This window comes from Alligator sinensis, unplaced genomic scaffold (genome assembly GCF_000455745.1).
Source record: "Alligator sinensis unplaced genomic scaffold, ASM45574v1 scaffold93_2, whole genome shotgun sequence".
Classification (NCBI taxonomy): Eukaryota; Metazoa; Chordata; order Crocodylia; family Alligatoridae; genus Alligator; species Alligator sinensis.
This window is the reverse complement of record NW_005841854.1, coordinates 4,881,347-4,887,745: the sequence shown is the minus strand read 5'-3', so window position 1 is coordinate 4,887,745 and position 6,399 is coordinate 4,881,347.

Genomic DNA, 6,399 nt, shown 5'->3' with positions numbered 1-6,399 from the left:
TGTCTATGATTGTAAGTGTCTAACCTTTGCTGAATCCTGCCCCTTTGGGGCATTGTAGTGTCCCCTATACCCCCCTGGTTTATACTGGTTATATTCCCAGTATTGTTCCCTCATTAAAAGATATATGGTTAAGTCCCCATTGGTGGTCTGGCTCTGCTCTATAGGGGGAGGAGAGTCCCTACACCTACCAAAGTGCTTGTGCACCTGCTTTGATCCCTTCAATTTGAGAGGGGGTACCTCTTGGAGTACCGCCTGGGTTACAGAAGTATCATAGTATCATAGTAGCTAGGGTCAGGAGGGACCTGAACAGATCATCTAGCCTGACCCCCTGCCACAGGCAGGAACGAATGCTGGGTTCACAAGACCCCAGACAGGTGATCATCCAACCTCCTCTTGAATTTGCTCAAGGTAGGGACGAGGATCATTTTCCTGGGAAGTTGGTTCTAGATTTTGGCCACCCTAACTGTAAAATATTGCCAGGGGATCAGAAGCTGCTGCACAGTCAGAGTGAACAGGCAGGGAGAGGGAGCCCTCCCTGCCACTGGGGCTGCCACTTTTGTGCTAAAAAGCAATCTGGGACTAGAGGAGCTGGTGGAGGCAGAGGCAGTGATCAGGAGGACACTTCAGGAGGTGGGGATACAATCAGGTTGGCAGGGTGGTGATCTGGGTAGCAGGGGGAGAGTGGGGTGTCAATGAGGGGGAAGGACCAATCGGGGGGGGAGGGCAATCAAGGGGCTGATGGGGAGCAATGGTGATGAATCAGGGATGAGGGGGAGATCTGGGGCAAATGGGTAGAATGGGTGGGCAATTCAGGGTTGAGGGGTGATCAGCGGTTGGAGGAACAGAGGTGGGGCAGAGAGGGCAATCTGAGTGGCACAGTCCCTCCTCCCAGCCTCTACTACAACTAGACAGCTGGAAGCTGAGAAGTCATGGAGCAGACTTGCAGCTCCTCAACACACCCCTTCTCCCCAGCCCTCTAGAAGCAGGTCTGAGCAATGCATATTAGAAAAGATATTAACCCTTAATGTGCATGTGCTAATTGTAAAGAGTGTTCACACCCTACAAGGAACTACTCTACCTTGTCTTCTTTAATGAATAAATGTTATAGTCATTAGGACAGAACCTTATCTACCTATAGTCATTAGGAGGCACATTCCATTCCACTTATTGTCTATATAAATGGACACCTAAGGGTGATTCTATTCTATGCTGTTGACATCCTGAAAATGCATCTACTTTTGTTAAACACCTTCACTTACCCTGAAGACTGAGTCACAAAAAAACAGCGAGGAGGAGGAGAACTCACCCACCTTTCTCATTATCTTTTTTCAGGAATGCAAGCAGGGCAGAAGAGTCACACTGGCACCTCAGTCCACTTACATGCCTAATAGGTGGAATAGGATCTTGCCCTAGGTAACTACAATGCACTACTTAATTGCAGAGTATCTTCTTTTTAGAATGCAATGTTGGCATGACTTGAAAAATATTTCTACATGTTTAGTCCCATCAAGACACTTCTGCATTAGTCAAACAGTAAAAGGTACAGATTTTATGAAACTTGAAAATGCCACAGCTTTCCTGGAAACTACAGCATAGATGTTAAATTCAGTTTATCCTGTTGCAGAGAAAAAAAACTTTTTGTCAAGGCTGAGAAACAGAATATCACTGCAGTAAAAGCAAGATCAGCAGCTATGTTATGATTGAGTAACTCAGAATAAAGCATTTTTAATCACCTGTCAGGCTCAAGAATTACATTTCAGCAATTGCAGAGTCAGGACAAGGAATATGTTTTCTCTTTTCAACTTCTACAATTTAAATCACAGTCGTTCCTTTCAAAAGCAGGTGACCAAGAAATGAGAGTATTTTCCAATAAATTGATGCTGCTTCTCTTATCTATCTCAGAGTTTAAAGGATATCAACCTGATATAAATTATATTACATTGATGAAGAAACTAACAGAGTATCAGCCAGGTACATCATAGATGGAAATAATGTTGCCCATCATAATTTCTGTGTGTTTAAGGTGGCCAAAATATTTTATTCTCACCATCTCATATTTGTTCAGATCTGGCTAAATCCAGAGTTTAAAAAAGATGATGCTATAATTAATTTGTTTTCCAGGAGCACAGACTGCAAATATTTGTCAACTTTAATCTCAATGCACGTTATGAACATTCATTGCACATTGGGAAGGAGTAGACTAGGCCTTGGGTACTTAAAGATATTTGACCTGCAATATTCTTTTAAACCAATGTGGGTTAGGCACCTAAGTAAGGATCTGAATCCTGCCAGCCTTAAGCAGTTTTCAGAATAGAAGGGGAGAAAGGAAAAGGAGGGAGTTTGGTCTGGGTTTTTTCAGCCCTTGCTGGAAGGTGGGGTGGGTGTATTGTATCCCCTTCCCTGCCCCGAGGTGGAGGGGCTCCAATTCACCCACCCTCCATCACTGGTTGGGGAACCCCTAGAATTAGCTTTCTCTCCTCCTTTTTCCACTTCCATTCTGAAAACTTTGCAGCTTCACAGGGAGAAGGGGCCATTGCTAGGGGAAATGGGCTTCAAGCTCGCAGCTAGATACCCCTTCCTCCTGGAACCAACAGTGAACTTCTGTTTGGTCTGGGGGATCATTGTAATTAAGAATGCTTCCTGCAAAGTGCCCTCTGTTACAGTGGGGAGCTGCACTTCTGTCTGAACCCCATATGACTGGCTAAAGGTCACAGTGGAAGTTCATGACACAAAAGGAAACTAAAACCAGGCCTTCCAAATCACATCCCAACTACTGTACTATTCTGACAGCCCAGAAGTCTGCATGTATAAGGAGAAATGTCAAAACATGTATTTAGAATTTTGTTTACTTCCAGTGTATATTTCTGAGTCCTGCTATGAGAAATAAATGGCCAGTTATCTATGGTATTGCATGAGGCACATCTTGCACAAGGTATCTAGCCTACTTTACTGGGTCTTGGAAAACATCCTTCCAGGGAAGGTAGTTCTATAATGTTTATGTTAGCTTTGAACCATTTACCTTATTGTGAGTACATTGGAGATAAACACGCATTGACCTACCCACATCTGTCTCTTTAGCATAACCATTCCTGAGGTGTTTGGTCTTCTTCAAAATGTTTGGAATAGCTTTTAACCTGCCATGCTTTTATTTTTGATAGCTTTAAAGAAAGTGGAATGGCATTATTCCACAGGAACTAAAATGATTTTTTCCAGCCCTAGCTTTTCCATTAATACAAAATAGATTAAGACCCATTTTGACATGGCGCATAGGTTGAAGAAATCTGTATATAGAGTATGAAATTATCTGGAAAAGATATTTCTCACATTTCAACAGAGGTAAGTCCGTATTTCACCCACTTATATGAGATTTTTCCTTTATATCTCATGAGAATATTTACTTTTATAATGTCTAGTATTTTGGATCATCAACCTTAAAATGTTTCAAAAAGTATTGGCTACTTCTTATATTTAATATTTAATTCTCCAGCATTTCTGTTTGGGCATATATATGGGCATATTTGAAACAGTGTAGTAACTTCCATGGAGTTTGAAAGAAAAGGCACAGGTTACAGGGGAAAATAGTTTGGAAAGGCATTGAGATGCCCATCTGTGTCTATCAGCCTGCAAACTTATCCAAGGATAAATCATTTTATCCCCAGGCAAAGTGCAATTGTTCAGATGTCCATGCCTCTTGTCCCAGGATAAATCCTAAAAATGTTTCCTAGATGAGAGTTAGTAACAGTTTATCCCAGGACATTGCAATGTACATCTATATAGTTATCCTGGGATTGCATAATTGAATCAGCAGCAGAAAAATAGTACTGCATTCAACCCTCACTAAAACCTGATCAGAAAGGTGATGTGTGTACCTGCTAATCATGGGCTTTTTGTGTTCTGGAGCAAACACATGCACAACTTGTACAGGAATACATTCAAAATCTGTTCCTAGCTTCAGAAGAATAGCAAGGCAGCACTGCACCCAGAGCAGACATGATGCATGGGACAGTGTGGGATGTCACCATGTCAATTGTGGTGGTGCGATCAGCTGCCGCTGTGGAGGTGATTATTTTGCACCTTTCTACAAAGGTGGCCTGCAGGGCTGCTGCCCCAGTCAGATCACAGCTTGGCTAGGCTACTGGTGTCCATGTGACTGACATGGTAACCACAGTTGCAGTAAATTGTTATTTTATACTGTAAATTGTTATTTTTATACAGATCCAGTGTAGTTTCATAATCATGGAATCTTGTCATATTATTTCTCAGAAAAAAAATAGAAACAAAATTTGACATATACAAAACTGAAAGGTACATAATTTGGGAAGTATACTATTATAGCAATACTACATAAAGAACTACTAATTATTTCACTCTTATGACTATCTATATACAATGAACTGTACATATTGTCTAAATATTGACCATAGATACTCAACACTGAACAGACACTCACAGAAAATATTTTTTTTTGCCTTTATTTCAGAAAAAGAACAGGTGAATGTCAGTATTTTACATGACTGAAAATAGTCTATTTCATTTGGACAGAAGAAATGATTTAATGATTTAAAAGAATGTGATATGGATTAAAATGAAATAACCACAGGTTAATCTAAATATCTTATTGGTCTTGTTCTGAAATGGTCTCTCATGTTTTCATGTAATCCTGAAGACTTAAATACATACTTAACTTTATGCACATTAAGTAATCCTATTGAAGTAAATGAGAATATTTGCTGAGACATGCTTAATTTGTTGGAAAATGAGGGCTTACATTGTATCATTTGAAAATTTCCCCTTCTTGTTCCTTAGAGAAATTCTATGCTTATAAACAGTTTTCATTCAGCATGGATATAAGCAGGAATAGATCTGTGGAGCAGGAGGGGTAGGGGTGCTGTGGCATGGACACACCCCTGTGTCAGTTGATCACACCATGGGAGAAGCAGCTGGGGACTTTTTTTAAGTCCCCAAAACAAGTAAGAATTCCCACAATGAGAGTGGCAACAGTGGGTGGGTCTCTCCCCTCTGCCCAATACCCCTGGTGTTTCCTGCCAGCCTGGAGTCTTGGAGCCAAGTTGCAGCCACCCGTGAAGTACAGGTTACACACCCCCTTTCTAAAATCCTGAATGCACTTATGGTTACTAAATATTATCCAAGATGGAGCACAATTCAGAGTCAAGAGTTAATACAGGCTGCTCTGTTGCCATAAAGCATGAAGTGAAAAAAGTAAAATTGATTTATTCAAGTGTGAAAATTGGTAGCAGAATTGTGGAAGTGTTCTTGATCCACTTCTGTCTTCAGGTACTCAGAGGTTGACCTCCCAATGATCCCAATGTCTCCTACCCATTTCTCATTCATTATAAACTAGTAAAACAATGCATCAACTTTCATTATTGCTTTCTCCACGTTATTCCCATCTCGTACTAGATATGACAAAAATTGTCATTATTTTTTATCCATGAGATACACAACATCATTCATTAATATCACATAGAAGAGGCTTCAATTTTCTTAGCACTGATCTCCACCAACTCACATTTGTAGGGAAAAAGAGTAGCTTTGCACCAGTCAAAACTTCTCATATTTCAGGATATCACATTTTTTTCCAGACTTTTGTAAGGGAGACCTTAACTGAGCAAGCCATTTCTAGTTCTCTTTCAGTTTCTTTGGAACAGACTTCTTGTTAAATAGATGTTATCCTGGACAACTGAATTCATCTGCTGCCTCTACAACCTGACATTCAGATAAAGTCCATATTCTTCTCTGTCTATACTGACTTCAGCATTGGCTTAACTGAATCAATGGAAAATATGAGATAGCTTACCCTTCAGTGAAAGTTGGCAAGAAAGAATGCACACGGACAGTTGCTATGGAATAGTTGATGCACTGTAAGTTTGCATCCCAGTTTACATTACAGTAACTTGTTCATGAACCCATACCTTGAATAGGATTAGCTTCTGTATGGTATATTTTGATTGCACTCCAGCTGTCTGTTATCCAAGAAGTGCTGTGAAACAGTTCATGGAACCTATGACTAACAGTTTCAGTAGTGAGCCAGGGATAGGGAGTTGAACAAAAGTTAATTATCAACCACCTGGTTGTACCAAAGCGAAATGTGAAGAATCTGTTTTTAACACAGACGATGAAAGCCTCAAGCATTTTCCAACCTGTATCATTCATATATATTGCTCACTGTAAAAAGCGTGTATAAAATTGCTTGCTTCTGCAGATGCAAAGCCAAGTCTTTTCATATACTTTGTCATGCCAGCTGGTCATACAGTCTTTTTATGGATAATAACAAACAGATTATTTCCCAACTCTTTAACACAGACGAGAAAATATTCCTGTGCCATATCATGTCAACAGGGTATTGTAATGTGTAGACCACAAAGTAATAGGGGAGTC